Below are 19,040 nucleotides of genomic sequence, written 5' to 3' on the forward strand. Positions count from 1 at the left end.
TAATAAGTTCTCTTTAGAGGGTCTGTCTCAAGTTCTTATCTTCAGTAGTGCACCGCTCCACTGCGTTTCGGCTTCCTGTTTGCCGGTGGGGCGGTGTGCTCTTGGCAGAGTCAGCAATGGAAGAGCGATCCAGCCAATTTCAGAGCAGAGCATGTAAGCCGCATCGATAACAGCTTGCAAGCACCCATATTGCCTAGGAAACCGGCTACCTTTGAAGTGGCCAGTAACCTAGGCCATAAGCAATACACTACAGAATTAAAATGCAATCTGTTCTGGAGAACAGAGAGAATTTTTAATAAGAAGTAAATTGCAAAGTTGCTTGTTTTTATAAGCGCTTTGCAATATTACCCATTTAATTAGATGAGACGAACCCTTTAATTTATGATGGATTTTGCTCACTGAACAGCAGTGAACACAGAGAAAGAAAACTAAAGGGATATAATCAGCTACCTTGTAACAGTCAGCCTGCACCTTACACAGTAATTATAGGTAAAGCATGGCCTCCTGCTTGAACAAGCCCTTATTTTGTTATTTTTACGCTCTATTCTATATTTGTGCATCTGGGACGTAGCGTATATCTCTCAACAGTTCAAGTCACATTAGCGCATTTGTGAGAGGCTCAACTGTTCCCAATCTGGAGTGTCAAGAAGAACCAGTAACTCCTCACCGGTGACCTACTTATACTGCTGTAAATAGAATGATGATGTCGATTACGATGAAACCTACAATCTGGTTTGTGCAACATAAGACACAAGGAGGTGAGACGCAACACAGACAGAATATAAAGTTTCCACCATGGAATATTTACAGGGTAGGATGCAGAGGACTATAGAACATTTCTGTAGCTGAAGCCAAAATAGAATCAAAGAAAAATATTGTTTTAAAAGTGTTGTTCAGTAAAACATAAATTATGTAAAATTGCATAATAATAATAATCTCTGTATTTATATAGTGCCAACATATTCCTCAGCGCTTTACAGGTTGCACACATTATCTTCGCTGTCCTCGATGGGGCTCACAACCTAAATTCCCTATCAGTATGTCTTTGGAATGTGGGAGGAAACCGGAGAACCCGGAGGAAACCCACGCAAACACGGGGAGAACATACAAACTCCTTGCAGATGTTGTCCTTGGTGGGATTTGAACCCAGGACCCCAGCGCTGCAAGACTGCAGTGCTAACCACTAAAAAGTAAGTTATCTACCTTGTGATCCCCTCCACTCCTGGATTATGCAGCTGGTTTCCTGTGTCAGTATAGGATCAATGCTATTTTAGAAGGGGGCTGGCTGACTGCTCAATTCAATAAGCCAGCCAACCTCGCAATCGTCAGCTCTCCTTCATTTCGTCAACCGTGGCACAGACAAAGAAGGTGGCCGGCTACTGAAATGATCAGTCATTCATACACAGCGCTCAACATGTGCTGACACACTAAGTTTTCTCTTGTGTTGTGCACAGGACCAGAAGTGGAATTTCCAAACCCTGGACCTGAGACGATAACTACTTACTACTGGAGCACCTGGTATAATATATAAGAAGTAAATTAGTAAGTAAAATAATTTACTTTTTTACTTATTACTTATATATATATTTCTTGAAGTGGACAACATGTGCAGTGTGACGGGATTAATCCTTTGTAACTATTTATAGTTAATTATGGGCAGGGTTCTTCACAGCACAGATGGCCATGTGAAGACTGGAGCAACTGTGGAGAACGTTATAATGGAGACATCCAAGGAGGCCACATGTGCCATGAGCCTAATGAGCCTTAGATAATAAGATCCATGGATAGAAGCTATTATTTCTATTTTTATAAAGTGATCATGTATCATTTAAGTATGTCCGACTGCTACAATAAACAATTTTATAAGTCCACTGTACAGCTCTCTTAAGGAACCTGTCTTCTTAAAGTTGATCTGGTGGTGGGCGTTATGGCACTGATACCTCCCATTTCTTTAGAGAAACAGGCTGCTTCTTGTTTTTGAGCTGTATAAAATGTGGAAAACTGTGGACAGAAAAAAAACCAATGTAATGGACTCAAATCTACTCAATATATTGTTTTTCAAATGTTTTTCTGTGTATCCATTGACCGTAATGGACCAACGTAGTCCAAAAGAGAATACTTGACCACCTTTATGTCCAAATGTCCCATTTTCTTTAAAGGCCAAATATTGTCATCCACTGTGCTTCTTTATCCTCCAAAGAACATGTTTACGGTGATAGACGATGATGAGTATGATATTTCTACTCATTACAATCAATGGGTGCATTACGTAACCATAATGCTTTATATTTGCATATATTAAACGCATATTTTACATAAGTACCGTATTTTTTTTTACTATAAGATGCACCGGACCATAAGACACACCCCAAGTTTGGGGTGAAACTTGCAGAAAAAAAGATTTTTTATGAGATGGGGCTCCGTTTTATTGTCTGAATTTAAGGTATCTTACCTGAGGGCAGGCGGTGGCAGAGCAGGGTCACAGGAGGCATGGTGTCGGCATAGGTGTGGTGATGCTGAGGCGCGGTGGGCGGTACGGCATGCACCTGAGCAGGGTCCCTTCCTGCTTAGGTGGCGACGCCACGGCCTGGTGTCCATGGGGGGGATTGCGGCAGTGTTGTAGCGGCGGCAGACGTGCGGTCACCTCCTCAGGTTAGGTGACGCCGCGGCCCGGTATCCATGGCGACCAGCAGAGCTGTGTTAATCACCGGTTTCTCGGTGGTGGCGGCCATTTTCCTGAGGCTGCGTGTGCCCAGATTGAGTGCTCTGCTTCCCAGGGCTTCAGGAAAATGGCCGTGGGAGGCCGCGCGTGCACAGATGGAGATCGCATGTGCGCAGATGGAGATCGCGGAGGCCATTTTCCTGAAGCTGAGATCTCAATCTGCGAACTCGGCTTCAGGAAAGTGGCCTCCCGCGGCCATTTTCCTGAAGCCCTGGGAAGCAGAGAACTCAATCTGCGCACGCGCAACCTCAGGAAGATGGCCGCCGCCACCGAGAAAGCTGTGATTCACCCGGCTCTGCTGCTCTCCTTGGATACCGGGCCACGGCATCACCTCACCTGTGGAAGGGACCCTGCTCACGCCATACCGCTTACCATGCCTCATCATCCCCAGACCTCTGCCGCCGCCACACCACTGCCGGTAAGCCTGCATTCGAACTATAAGATGCACCTCCCATTTTCCTCACAATTTTTTTTGGGGAAAAGTGCGTCTTATAGTCCGAAAAATACAGTATATCTAAATAATGGAGATGAAGAATTTAACATACTTCAGTTTTTCTAAATATGGAAGCAAAATTTGGTGTGAAAAGATTAAATGAGTGTTGCCTAAATCCGCCAATTGATTGTGTGGCGGTGTACCAACTTGCCAGATTGGCAGATAATAGGAAAAAGAACAGTAGGCATGTTAAATTTCACCATGCCCAATTGTTCTGTTCTCCCCAGTGTCTGCATACAGGACCTAGAGCTGGTCACAGACAGAAGGTCCAGTGCTCAAGAGGAGAAGTACCAACAGATATCTGGCCAAATATGTTTTGGTGTCTGGCAGAGATATTTTTCCCCTTTTGGAATTTGTATGAGGGTGTAGGCACTTATCTCATGTGTATGGAGACCTTACTTTAAACAATTCCCCTTTGAATAAATTACAGGATAAAAGTATTACAGTTCTTCAATTTTTTTTTTATATTACAACATCAGAATAGTGGTAGTGGCCAATCTGAAAGGTGAAGTCACAAACAACTGCACAAAGTGTCAGTAACTTGAATTGTCGCCGACAAACATGTAAATCAAATGACTAAAATAAAGCCTGTATAGACCTGAGCTGCTCCACCCGGTCCTGACTTCTGGCCACCCAGGTCCCTATTGTATTGATCTAGTCTAGTGTTATTATCACAAGATACAGAAACCTGGGTGGGAAAAATGGATAATCAGCACAGTGTGAAAAGTGACAATACTGAAGGAACGCTAGACCTAGACGTCATCTCTATGATAATGAAACAGTCAAGGTCCCCATGAAAATGAGATGGCTGTCGGCTAAACAATCAGCCACCTTAGCAGACTGTCCCATAAACAGGAGCCTGTTTACTCCATCTATAAGAAAGCTGCCGGGTAATAGATCAGCTTATCACTAGAACAATGCCACTAACAGTCAGAAACTGGACATGTCCGACTGACATCACCCCGAGCAGCATTTGGCCGGTGACCCCATGCACGTTAGACTATAGAACCTGTCAATAATGCGGGTGCGGCCAATGTTATTCTGATGGATATGTGTCATGATCTCTGCAAGCAGAGATCATAGCAAGCCTATAGAGGGACAAGCTCTCGGAAGATGGAACTATACTGACCATGAACTAAGCCTGCCGCGCAACTAGAAATAGCCAGGTAGCATTTCCTATTTATTGCTAGATGCCCAGCTCTGGCCTAAGACCTAAATAGCTAGCAGAGGGAAATATAAGACCTGGCTCACCTCTAGAGAAATATTCCAAAGAAGACAGTAGCCCCCCACATATAATGACGGTGAGTTCAGATGAAACAACAAACGCAGCAGGAAAATAGTCTTAGCAAATTTGAGGTCCGCTTACTAGATAGCAGAAGACAGATAGTATACTTTCATGGTCAGCAGAAAAACACTAACAAAACACCATCCAGAGATTACCTTAAACTCTGGCATTAACTCATAACACCAGAGTAGCAATCCCTGATCAACGAGAGCTTTCCAGACACAGTAACAAAACTTCAGCTGTGAACTGGAACAAATAGGCAAACGAAACATGGACAAAAGTCCAACTTATCTAGTAGTTGTCAGAAGCAGGAACAAGCACTGAGAGGCATCAGATAACATTGTTGACCGGCAAGAAACCACCAGAGAAATGAGCTTAAATAGCGACACCCACTACTGATGGAACCAGGTGAAACAGGAAAGAGGATGACAAGTCCAATTCCACAAGCGGCCACCGGGGGAGCCCAGAATCCAAATTCACAACAGTACCCCCCCCTCAAGGAGGGGGCACCGAACCCTCACCAGATCCACCAGGGCGACCAGGATGAGCCCTATGGAAGGCACGAACAAGATCAGAAGCATGAACATCAGATGCATTGACCCAAGAATTATCCTCCTGGCCGTAACCCTTCCAGTTGACCAGATACTGGAGTCTCCGTCTGGAAACACGAGAGTCCAAAATTTTCTCCACAACGTACTCCAACTCACCCTCAACCAACACCGGAGCAGGAGGCTCAACTGAAGGTACAACAGGCACCTCATACCTGCGCAATAACGACCGATGAAAAACGTTATGAATGGAAAAGGACGCAGGGAGGTCCAAACGGAAAGAAACAGGATTAAGAATCTCCAATATTCTATAAGGGCCGATGAACCGAGGTTTAAACTTAGGAGAAGAGACCCTCATAGGGACAAAACGAGAAGACAACCAGACCAAATCTCCAACACAAAGCCGAGAACCAACACGACGATGACGGTTGGCAAAACGCTGAGTCTTCTCCTGGGACAACTTCAAATTGTCCATAACCTGCCCCCAGATGTGATGCAATCTCTCCACCACCGCATCCACTCCAGGACAATCCGAGGATTCCACCTGACCGGAGGAAAATCGAGGGTGAAACCCCGAATTACAGAAAAACGGGGACACCAAGGTGGAAGAGCTGGCCCGATTATTGAGGGCGAACTCTGCCAATGGCAAAAAAGCAACCCAATCATCCTGGTCAGCAGAGACAAAACACCTCAGATATGTCTCCAGGGTCTGATTAGTCCCCATGAATACCCTTACATCCCCAGCTCAACACAGACATTGCTCTCCAGTCCAAGACTGGATTGTGAGACTGCAACCATGGCAATCCCAGTACCAAATCGTCATGTAAATTATACAGCACCAGGAAACGAATAATCTCCTGGTGATCCGGATTGATACGCATGGTTACTTGTGTCCAGTATTGTGGTTTATTATTAGCCAATGGGGTGGAGTCAATCCCCTTCAGAGGAATAAGAGTCTCCAAAGGCTCTAAATCAAAACCACAACGATTGGCAAAGGACCAATCCATAAGACTCAGAGCGGCGCCAGAGTCAACATAGGCGTCCGTGGCAATGGATGACAAAGAGCAAATCAGGGTTACAGACAAAATAAACTTAGACTGAATGGTGCCAATGGAAACAGACTTATCAAGCTTCTTTGTACGCCTAGAGCATGCTGATATAACATGAGTAGAATCCCCACAATAGAAGCACAATCCATTCTTCCGTCTAAAATTCTGTCGCTCGCTCCTGGACAGAATTCTATCACACTGCATACTTTCTGGCGTCTTTTCCATAGACACCGCCAGATGGTGCACCGGTTTGCGCTCCCGCAAACGCCTATCAATCTGAATAGCCATTGTCATGGACTCATTCAGACCTGCAGGCACAGGGAACCCCACCATAACATCCTTAACGGCATCAGAGAGACCTTCTCTGAAAGTTGCCGCCAAGGCGCACTCATTCCACTGAGTAAGCACAGACCATTTACGGAATTTTTGGCAGTAAACCTCAGCTTCGTCTTGCCCCTGAGATAGTGCCATCAAAGTTTTTTCTGCCTGAAGTTCCAAATGAGGTTCCTCATAAAGCAAGCCCAAGGCCAGAAAAAACGCATCCACATCGCGCAACGCAGGATCCCCTGCTGGCAATGAGAAGGCCCAATCTTGAGGGTCACCCCTGAGCAAGGAAATCACAATCCTAACCTGCTGAGCAGGGTCTCCAGCTGAACGAGACTTCAGGGACAAATAAAGCTTACAATTATTTCGGAAATTCTGGAAGCTAGCTCTATTCCCTGTGAAGAACTCCGGCAAAGGAATTCTCGGCTCAGATACTGGAGCATGTACCACAAAATCTTGTAAATTTTGTACTTTCGTGATGAGATTATTCAAACCCGCAGTTACACTCTGAAGATCCATTATTGTCAGGTGCACACAGAGCCATACAGAGATGAGGAGGAGAGAGAGAAAAAAGACTGCAGCAAGGCAAACTGGAGGGAAAAAAAAAAAAAAAAAAAAAATTCCAGCAGACTTCTTATAACTCTCCTTTCTCAACCTGGGTCTTTAACACTTTATTGGCCGGTCAAACTGTCATGATCTCTGCAAGCAGAGATCATAGCAAGCCTATAGAGGGACAAGCTCTCGGAAGATGGAACTATACTGACCATGAACTAAGCCTGCCGCGCAACTAGAAATAGCCAGGTAGCATTTCCTATTTATTGCTAGATGCCCAGCTCTGGCCTAAGACCTAAATAGCTAGCAGAGGGAAATATAAGACCTGGCTCACCTCTAGAGAAATATTCCAAAGAAGACAGTAGACTGTCATGATCTCTGCAAGCAGAGATCATAGCAAGCCTATAGAGGGACAAGCTCTCGGAAGATGGAACTATACTGACCATGAACTAAGCCTGCCGCGCAACTAGAAATAGCCAGGTAGCATTTCCTATTTATTGCTAGATGCCCAGCTCTGGCCTAAGACCTAAATAGCTAGCAGAGGGAAATATAAGACCTGGCTCACCTCTAGAGAAATATTCCAAAGAAGACAGTAGCCCCCCACATATAATGACGGTGAGTTCAGATGAAACAACAAACGCAGCAGGAAAATAGTCTTAGCAAATTTGAGGTCCGCTTACTAGATAGCAGAAGACAGATAGTATACTTTCATGGTCAGCAGAAAAACACTAACAAAACACCATCCAGAGATTACCTTAAACTCTGGCATTAACTCATAACACCAGAGTAGCAATCCCTGATCAACGAGAGCTTTCCAGACACAGTAACAAAACTTCAGCTGTGAACTGGAACAAATAGGCAAACGAAACATGGACAAAAGTCCAACTTATCTAGTAGTTGTCAGAAGCAGGAACAAGCACTGAGAGGCATCAGATAACATTGTTGACCGGCAAGAAACCACCAGAGAAATGAGCTTAAATAGCGACACCCACTACTGATGGAACCAGGTGAAACAGGAAAGAGGATGACAAGTCCAATTCCACAAGCGGCCACCGGGGGAGCCCAGAATCCAAATTCACAACAGATATGGGATCCAGTCTTGTAGAAATCTTGTGGAGAACACAGGGGTTAATCTCCGACTGGTCAGCACCATTTTCAGCGGAAGTACCACCCTTAGGCAAGGGGGTTGGGCTTAGCAATAACTCGCCTGCTGCCACTAGTTGTCTTGCAGCCACACACAGGCGATCTCCAGGGTTTATGTGTAAATTGTGGGGAAGTTTCCCTAGAGCACCATATAAACAGACCAATGTACTACACAGATAGGTTGTGTTCAGCAGGGACTCTGTGTAGTCACTCTCCATTCTGCTTGTAGATGATTGGGGGAGCTTCCCTCTATTAATTTGGAAGTTCTTAAAGTGGATGTCTCAAGATAAATTGTATAAATTGCAAATTACTTGTAAACCCCCCAGAAATATTGTAATTTACCTCTTATTAAAAATCCTCTAAATTCTTAAAGGGAATCTGTCACCATGTTTTTGCAATCTAATCTGAGAGCAGCATAATGTGGAGGCCTGGTTCCAGCAATGTGTCACTTACTGGGCTGTCTGCTTTAGTTTTGATACAATCACAGTCTTTTGAGCAGGATGCTATCACTAGAGGACTAGTAAGCCTGCTGCCATGCAGTCCTCCATACATATTCATGAGCTCTGTATAACCCCGCCTCTACCACTGAATGGCAGCTTTCTGCCTATGCACAGTGTACACAGAAAGCTACCAATCAGTGGTGTGGGCGGGGTTATACATTAGGAGAACTGGTGGACCTGTAGCAGGGAAAACTGTGATTTTATCAAAACTAGCAACCCACTAAGGCATAATTCACTGGAGTAGGCGTCTCTGCCCCTACATCATACTGCTGTCAGATGAGTAACAAATGCCCTATAATAACGGAGTGATTTTTCATTCTGTACAGCTCATTGCTTAGGTTACCGACCACCCTGCCTTAGATCTGACCAGTCTAAGTGCCACTGTGCTTTTCTAATCAGTAGTGCCTGTGGAAAAGATGAGAACAACACTTTAACATGGCTTTTAAAGATATATTTTTTGCTTTTTTTTTTTTTTAAATCAGAAACGTCTTTCATCTTCTTAATACCATAACTGTAAAACTAGATCAAAGCTAAATTTCATCAGAGCATCAGCAGAAAAAATACAAATGATTGTGATGAATAAATCTTTCAATTACGTAACTAAAGGGAGAGCATTTCCAGAAACTCCAATAGAAAGCGAGCCTTTGATTTACAATGACATTATGTCTCGTGCGGTGCACGATCCTACATCTGTCCATGTATAGCACAAAATAACAAAAACAAGAGCTTCCATAGAAAAAGAACCCATGAGAGGTGTACTTATTGCCAATGGTAAATCCATGTGGACTCCAGGCTGGACTCGGCACAGGAACGTTCTGACTTCCTGCTCACACAACACTTCCCTTCATCCAGCAATGCTTCAACTGGAGTGACATCAATAACAAGTCTGTTCTAAGCATGCCATCCAGTTTAGGGTGGCCTTTGAAGAAAATTGGCAATAAGCTAAAATTACTGGTCAAGTGAAAGCATAGTAATCTTTCCGATGTAGGGTGATGGTGAGAGCAATCAGAACATTTACAGAAAATTGCCGTTTTGAGCATGATACAACTGCAGCACACGAGAGCTGATTAAGATTATGTAAGATTCAATGTAAATGACCACATTTTATCTAGAACCAAATGTATTCTCATGTATATCTTTCCTCTTAAGGCTTGCCATACAGTTAAAGGCTTTGACAGGATGATGGCTTCCTATGCCTTCTAACATATGGGGTCTAAGGGGTCATATTTTTCCTTGTGGAGAGTGACAAGGCAGGCCTAGCATGTCACAGTGAGGAGACTTATATGCCGTGCATGCTCCTCTGAGAAATTAAATATGCAATTTGCCTCCTCAAAGAGGAAGAGGCCTAGAACTCTAGTGTCACCTATTTAAATAGCTCTAGAGTTCTAGTCCTCTTCCTCTCTGAAGAGGCAATTTGCATATTCTAACATACGAGTATGCTCATTCTTAAGGCACCCCCCATACACTAGGCTAGTGCCGATATCAATGGGTTCAGCTGACAGTATAATGTGTAGGAAGCCCCTAACAAAGAGTATCGGGTTAGAAAAGGATCTAAAGCATGGCCGATTTTGGACTGCTGATCCTTTTGTTCTCTAAGAGATATTCCACCACCAGAGATGTCAGGCAGTGGCTCTCTCGTAGAGTTCTCGGCAGTGTGATCGCTTCTGTGTTTGGGAGAGTCGGGCAAGATTTTTTTCCGAATGAAGAATGAAAGCTGGTTAAGCCTATTTGTAGATGTTTTTGGTGATATTTGACTTTGCTCTCTTAAAATGTCACATACTGGTTATGATGGTTTGCCTTTGAACATGTCCACTGACCTATCAAGTTTGTATTCTATGTACTGTAGGCTGAGGTCTGGATTGTTTAGATATTTGTTTACTCTAATTGACCTCTATAGACAGTAACTATAACCTCCAACTTTCCGATGACAGCAGATGACAGAGTATGTAGAAGCTTATACTTGGAGAAAACAAGTTGTTACACACAAGTGACTCTTTCAAAGAAATGTAAAAATTTGTACCAAGAATTTTATGTTTTAACATTTACAGAGAAATAGAAATCACTGTATTTACAACACAAAGGCTGAGAGGTCACTACTGATTCTTTTTCCAGTCTTTTCGACCAAGAATTCATATACAGTTAAGTTGTAAAGCGCTGCGGAATATGTTGGCGCTATATAAATAAAAAATTATTATTATTATATTATTACAGTGGATATAAAAAGTCTTCACACCTCTGTTCACACCTCGCGTTTGTCAGGTAAAAAAAAAAATCACACCAAGAAGAATAATTTCAGAACTTTTTCCATCTTTAATGTCACCCATAATCTGTAAATCTATTTAGAATTAAACATAATTTGAAGTGATTCTGATTAACTCATATGAAAGTTTAGCTAAGTTAAGTTGCATTTTACAGCAAGCTATGGTCCGTATACAGCTTACAATACAGTACTGGGTTGAAAGTTATCAGTCTGAAGTGTACAATTTTTTTCCAAGGAATTAGATATAACATGGAACACTGTGAGAATGATCATCAAGAAGTTACTTAAGTTTGGCACAACAATGACATTACCAAAACCTGACGTCTCAAAAAAAACTGATGAAGCGACAAAAATATAACTGGTCTGGGAGGCTGCCAAGAGGCTACAGCAACATTAAAGGAGCTGCAGAAATTTCTGGTAAGTGTTGGTCATGTACTGCATGTGACAAAAATATGACCGTATTTTCATACGCCTCACTTCTTGGGGTAGAGTAGCAAGATGAAAGCCTTTTCTTACAAAGAGAAACATTCAAGCATGGCTTTTTGTTTTTCTACAGGTACATCAAGCCTGGAAAAAGGATGTAGGAAAACATATTATGATCTGATGAGTACAAAGGTAAACCTTTTGACCATAATTTCAAAAGTTATGTTTGGTGCAAAGACACTGCATTTCAACATAAGAACACCATACACACACCACACCACAGTGAATCATGGTGGAGGCAGCATTATGCTTTGGAGCGGATTATTGCTAACTGGTACTGAGGCTTTAGTCAAGGTGGGCAAAATTCTGAACAGTTTCAAATATCATTCCATTTTTTGCACCAAATCTTTCAAGCTTCTGCTAATACAGCTGAAGATGAATTTCACCTTTCAGCATAACAATGTCCCCAAGCACAACTCCAAACCAACAAAAGAATGGTTTCACCAGAAGAAGATAACAGTTTTGGAATGGCACAGCCAGAGCCCAGACCTAAGGAATTGAAAATCAATTGCAATTTAATTTTCACAGTGGCTACTAAGCCTGATAACTATTAGACTCATACTGTCCAGCAGACACATGGACATAACCAATAATAAACTTACTTTGAAAAAAATGATTTGCTTAGAAGTATTTTCTAAGTATGCGCTGATCTGGGCAAAAATTATTGTAAAGGATGGGGTAAGAGATGAGCTGTGATCATCTATTGTGAATGGTTAATTCAGTCCTATCCATTGTATGTAGAAGAGTTACTTGTTTTTATAATCCTGTCTGTGATGATAATAAGACTGCTGAAAAGTATTATGTACAGAATAAAAAGTGTGAGCCTAATAATAATAATACCTAATAATAATAATAGGCTGGCACAGGCTTCCAGTGTCCGTTGTTTCAGATGCTGCACCTCTCGTATCTTCACAGCATAGACAATTGCCATACGATACGAGATGTGCAGCATCTGAAACAACGGATACTGGAAGCCTGTGCTACCATTTCTTCTGCGGTGTTGCTATCAGTGTGTCAAGAGATGGAGAAGAGGGTTGCATTGACAATCCAACACAATGGACAGCACTTTGAACACATTTTATAAGTGGTCATAAACTTGCAAATAACTCATGAAAGAATAAAGTTACGTTAAAACCAAGCACACCACTGTTTTTCTTGTGAAATTCTCAATAAGTGTGATGTGTCACATGACCCTCTTCCCATTGGAAAAAATAAAGTTGGATCCAAAATGGCCAACTTCAAAATGGCCGCCATGGTCACCACCCATCTTGAAACGTTTCCCCCCTCCCATATACTAATGTGCCACAAACAGGAAGTTGATATTACCAACCATTCCCATTTTATTTAGGTGTATCAATATAAATGGCCCACCCTGCAGATGGTCAGAGGTTCACCATGCTGTGAACAAATGTGTGAAAAAATTGTAGAACAATTTCAGAAAAAATATTAATCATTGTAAAATTGCAAAGACTTTGAATATTCCTCCATCTACTGTACATAATATCATCTAAAGATTCAGAGATTCTGGAGAAATGTGTGCTCGGACCAAGGGCAAAGGTCAATATTGGGTGCTTGTGATCTATGGGCCCTCAGACAACCCTGCATTATAAACAGGCAAATGACAGCTTAGGTTTAAGAGTACTTCCAGAAATCATTGTGAATCAACGTTTGCAGTGCAATCCACAGATCCAGGTGAAAGGTCTATCATGTCAAGAAGAAACACAATCCAGAAATGCTGCAATCTTCTCTGAGCCAAAGCACATTGAAAATGGACCGAGGCAAAAAGTGAAAAACTGTTCTGTATTGAAATGAATCAAAATGTGAAATTCTTTATGGAAACCATGGATGCCATGACCCACAGACTCAAGAGGAGAGCAACCATCCAGCTTGTTATCAGTGCAAAGTACAAAATCCTGCAACTCTGATGGTATGAGATTGCATTAGGGCCTATAATATGTGCAGCTTACACATGATGAATGGCATTTTCAATACTGAGCATTATATAGAGGTTTTAGAACAATATATGATCCCATCCAGATAATGTCTATTTCAGTGAAGGCCTTGCATATTTCAGCAAGATATTGCAAAACCACACGATGTATCCATCACAACAGCATGGCTTCGAGGAGGAAGAGTTCAGAGGATGAACTGGCCGCCTAAAGGTAATCCTCTTACCATGAGAAAACATTAAGCACATTATGAAATGAGAAATTCGGCAAAGAGGACCCAGGACTTTTGAGTTGCTAGAATCCTAAGGCAGACAAAACATTCTTCTCCCAAAAACTCTAGCAATTGGTCTCCTCACTTCCCAGACTATTGTAAAAAGGAGAAGTGATTCAACTCAACAGTAGGCATGGCCCTGCACCAACTTTTTTGAGATGTGTTGTTTGTACCATCAATTTTTAAATGGAAAAAATATCTAATGTTCAATTTCTGATCTGTGTTCTATTGTGGATAAAATGTGGTAATACAAAATTTCCAAATCATTCCGTTCTTATTTTCCTTACATTTTACAGTGTCCCAACTTCTTCTGGAATTGGGGTGAAATATCAAATGTAAAGTATGTAGTGCCTACCATAAATGATATTATACCTAAATACATAGCCAAGTGTATCATTTGAATGCACAGTTCCCATCATATGCGCTCACATCATTATGTGGACTGTCTTGTAACATTTCCCCGTGTTCTTCTGAGCAAGACAATAAATAACATTAGTGAACTGTGCTTCTACACGAAGAACCCCCGAATAACCTCCACACTGTGTGGCCTGTCCCAGCATGGAGGTGAAGATTCCAGCAGGTCTGCTTGTTTGGGTCTATTCTTAGACTGCTCCTAAAATACTTTGTTGGCACACTTTATACACTTCTTCCTTCATCACACATTTACAGCTGTTGCAAAGCACTCTGGGTGGCTCCTCACTGTACCCTTGAAAACAACTGGAGGGAACCTTGCACCCGTCTCCGAGTGCAGCTGTCAGACTTTCCTTTCCAACTTTAGAAACGGATTTATCCTCTTCAAAGCGATTCTGAACTCCTAGAGAATCACCAGGCACATTTCAGTATAGCTAGTAATGAACACATATGATGTGGCAACAATATATCTTCATATATTCACTCTACATGACCCTAAAATTTCAGAGTTGTGATTTTTAACATTTCACCATTTGTGACTCTCGGTGAGTGGTGCCATAACAGTGGCCATATGGGTTGACAATCAGTATTTCAAGGATTGTGAAGAGCAATTCTGGACGAACAATAAAATTAGTTCTTTAATTACTTTTTATGGGACAAAAAATGCAATTTTTTAAAACTAAATTTATATCTGTGCCTATAATTTAAGAAGGCCTCACCCGGGAAACATCTAGAAGAGAAGCACGGAGGAACCTATCCAGTCTGTATACTTACAGTTGGCTGGCTTGCTAATGTAATTGTGTTTTGTGGCTTTGTATTGTGCACTCTCTCATCCAAGTGATTTGGAAAGAGTTAAAAGTTTAATGAACATTTCTTTCCGAAACTTAAGTTCTGCTGTTCATCACAACCCAGCACACTGGAGTTCACTTTTTAAAGCTATCCCTTCCAGATCACTCTGCACACAGAGAAGAGAATGGTGTGGGCAGTAAATAACCGGCTTCTTGCAGATCTCCAGATAAGAGCTAGTTAAAGAAATCTATTGACTGAGTTCATTGTTAGTATACAGAATGCTCCTGACTTAACACTGTAACCAATGACACATTGGGAAACAAAACCCCCTTTGATTTCTATTGGTAATTTAACATTTAAGATCTGGACAGGGCCCAAGAAGTAAGAACAAAGGGGCAGAAACTGAAATAGACAATTCATATTGTGTTCCTTCCCTCAAAACAGACTGCTAATGTCTGTACCTCATTAGCAGAGATGTGAGCTAATAAAGTCACCATTAAAGCTATGTTCACATGGAGATTTTTTTTATTATAAAAGGCCTAAAAAATTGCTTACAAAAGACTTGAAAGACTCTTCGAATTCATGTCTGTGGTAAACTCACTTTGCTGTTCATATGTTTAGTGATGGGAGTGTTTTTTTCCTTTCCAGGTTTTGAAAACAACCTGTGGGAACAATAGAAAATTCATGTAATCTTTTTCTAAACATGTCCTGATGGTATCTGCTCCAAACAAGACACCATCCGATCAGAAAGCTGCAAAAAAACTCTTCAGGAATAATAAAACAAAAACTCCAAAAGCACTTCTAAATCTCTTCAGGAGACAAAAAAACCTACAAAATCTCCCCAAAAGAGAGTTGAAGTCATTTCCACTTGACAAACTTATTATCTAAAGACCGCCTTAAAAAACTCTGAACATAACCTAAAGAGACCAAGTAGTTACTAGAGTTGAGCGAATTTTTCAAAATTTGGTTCCGATTATGATCGGCGCCGAACACTACCGAATGTTATTGGAGTCAAGAATAGGGTACCAATATGGCACGAATATGGCAAATTCAGATTCAGCGACCGATTCCGAACATATTCGCTCTAATCTGGTAGCTATATTACCTCTAAGACGTAATGAGCAGAAGAAGGCTATCTGCGCACAGAGCTGTTCGAGGAGTTTTTGGAATAGAAACTTTCCAAATTTTTCTCCAAATCTCAAAACTCCTCAAAAACTTTTTGCTCAGTTTCTGATAAAGAAAACTCAGCTAAAAGCCTCCAAATGTACATAGCCTTAATTGTCCCCCCTCCCCAAGTTACATTAATTGAGTTATAAACTGAAACTACATTACAAAATACATTTTAAGAATCTTGAATGTATATAGTACATTTATATATATGAGATCAGCAAACACTGGAGGTGGGCATGGCCAAGCAGTCTCATGTGTTCATCCTCTAAACCCCCATGTAGGCAGCCAGATTGAGGGCTTCCCATGTATCCATCGAGAGCTTGCACATGGCTAAAATGAGTCTCGCTTCAGTGTTGGCCACTCCACATGAGGTAGATGGCTGGGTGTTTTGCCTGCTAGAGCCGGAAATATACAACTTGGAGCAGAATCATTTGCTGCACACCAAGGCCAAGTTCTGTAATTACTCTTTGTTTTCTGCTCTGATATTCAGAAATCACTGGAAAATTATTGTTTTTAGAAAATTCATGAAATTGATCGCATCAAGTGAGCATGGCCAATCCGTGCATGTGTTGCCGCTGTCGAACAGACACGAGATATGCAGCCGTGGCGAATCGAGCATTTTTTTTCAAGTACCTCGAAAATACTCGACTAGGACACCTTATCTCAGCACGTTCACTCATCACTAATTCTTATATAAAGCCAACAATATATCAGTGAGCATCCAAATCTCAGCACCTTTGCAGATCAGACCGGTTTGCAGCGACCCTTCACGGTTTTCCTGGCGTAGCTCCATACTGTTGGCAGTAGCTATTCCTGGTATTACTGCTTTATGCAATATACTACTCTATATAGCACAACTCCGCACTTTTAGTAGAGGCTGTGCTTTGTATTATAGCTTAGTCTCAATCACAGTCGCTATCTTCTGGTACCTTCCCCTCTGCCTTCAAACATGCCACCATCACACCCATCCTCAAAAAAAACAACCTTGACCCAACTGCTATGCCCAGCTATCGCCCCATATCACTGCTCCCGTTTTCTTCAAAAAACTTTCTTTCTTTTCTACCCCTATGGGAGGTGGAGCCGCATATTCATCACTGTAATGAGCGGCACCACGTGACCGCTCATACAGGAAGAGCTGCGATGCTGAAAGGAAACATTGAGGGAGCCGGGTGAGTATTTTATTTCCAGCGGGCGGGCGCACAGGGGGTGGGAGGGGGGAGGTGACAAGGATCTTTATTTTAAACACAAAAAAAATAAAAAAACAATGATTTTTAATTCCTTCTCTCCAGTGAACGCTGCTGGAGAGAAGAAATGAATGGCGGCTTCAGCACCACGCTGGGGGGACAGCGCTTACTGTAGCGCTGTCTCCTGCATGGCACACGGACTGCACACGGACATCATCCGTGTGCGGTACGTGTTTTACACGGACCCATTGACTCCGTGTTTTTCAAACGGACACACGGTCCGTGAAAACACGCTGACATGTGCAGAGACACATTGATCTTAATGTGTCTACGTGTGTCAGTGTCTCAGGTACGTGAGAAAACTGACACTACACGTACCGGAGCCACTGACGTGTGAAACCGGCCTAAGACCTCATTCAGACATCAGCAAATTTTCCTGTGTGCAAAATAGGATTGATTTTCTTCTACGTGATTAGATTTTCATCAGTTTGGTCAGAATGCCAGTCTTCAGAGTACCATCAGCTTTCTTCAATGCAAAAGAAAAACTGATGGAGGTTTTTCCAGCTTTTCCTATGGGTTTGTGCACATGGCCGTTTATATTAAACGGGTGACCTCCGTGGTTTTCATGATATTCTATGGGGCTGTGTACGTTTGATTTTTTCCTTGGACCGAGTGGCCTGAGGAAATAAATCGGAGACATGTCCGATTTTGATCCGAGAGTGAGTCTATAGATCCGTGGAAAACAGCAGACCACGCTTTTGATGAGATCTGGGTTCTGTCCAATTTTCACAGACTGACAGAATGGAAAAAACATTTTTTCTCTCTATATCTCCGAAAAAACTGATCCCACTCTGATAAAACTCTGATCAGAATAGGACCGTTAGGGTATGTGTCCACGTTCAGGATTGCATCAGGATTTGGTCAGGATTTTTCATCAGTATTTGTAAGCCAAAACCAGGAGAGGAACAATTAGAGGAAAAGTATAATAGAAACATATGCTCCACTTTTGCATTTATCACCAACTCCTGGTTTTGGCTTACAAATACTGATGAAAAATCCTGACCAAATCCTGATGCAATCCTGAACGTGGACACATACCCTTAATGTCGAGAAAATGGTTGTGTGAACCTACCCTATCAGACAGGGAAAATGAGACAGAACAAGGATGGCATCTGAGTGATGTCCAATTTTTTCCTGGCCCATACACTTGCATTAGCGAGCTTGATCCGTGACTTGGAACAAAAATTGGACATATCTCTGTGATTTGGGCTGGAAAAATTCAAGGACGTGAGACCAGCCTCATAGACTGTAAAGCTACGTTCACACGTTGAGAGTTTGGTGAGTTTTTTACCTCATTATTTGTAAGGCAAAACCAGAAGTGGAACAATCAGAGGAAAAGTTTAATAGAAACACGTCACCACTTCTGTATTTATCACCCACTCCTAGTTTTAGCTTACAAATACTGAGGTAAAAAATCACCAAATACTCAATGTGTGAACATGGCCTTACAAGTTCTAACCATGAAAAGCAGAATGAAAAACTGACGCCTGAACGAGTTCCTAACATTGAGATGCTGCTTTGTTTCGCACTCTTACAGGAGGAAGACAACTTAATAGCTTGTGCGATCTAGGCCTGACAGGGTTAACTGGGGGTCCTCTGCTCTTCAGTTTTAGGTGTTTGGCAGGTTGGATTCCTGACACTTCTGAAGGGGCTTTTTCCAAGTCAGTGACAGGCTCAGTTCTCCCTCTGCTCAGAGTTTCCAGCAGATAATACAAGAGGTCTTGGAGAGTTCATCTGTCTGACAGAGCAAGTCCCCTTCTGTGGAAAATTAGCACCAGCACTCCAAATGCATGTGTGCAAAGCAGGTCCTGGCACAGCACTAACACTAATCATTCTTAAAGCCCAAA

The 19,040-nt window shown here is 42.1% G+C and overlaps 1 protein-coding gene and 1 long non-coding RNA gene across 2 annotated transcripts in view; one reads left to right on the plus strand and one right to left on the minus strand.

Annotated features, from left to right (window-relative positions):
- Positions 1-19,040, minus strand: part of WWTR1 (WW domain containing transcription regulator 1) — a 110,787-nt gene that overhangs the window by 49,345 nt on the left and 42,402 nt on the right. The gene's annotated exons all lie outside the window — the stretch shown is intronic.
- On the plus strand, positions 989-11,543 carry LOC143808324 (uncharacterized). The gene is made up of 4 exons (XR_013221922.1): positions 989-1,190; positions 1,455-1,542; positions 11,112-11,293; positions 11,433-11,543. It is a non-coding gene; the product is annotated as an uncharacterized LOC143808324 (long non-coding RNA).

Source organism: Ranitomeya variabilis, chromosome 2 (genome assembly GCF_051348905.1).
Source record: "Ranitomeya variabilis isolate aRanVar5 chromosome 2, aRanVar5.hap1, whole genome shotgun sequence".
Classification (NCBI taxonomy): Eukaryota; Metazoa; Chordata; class Amphibia; order Anura; family Dendrobatidae; genus Ranitomeya; species Ranitomeya variabilis.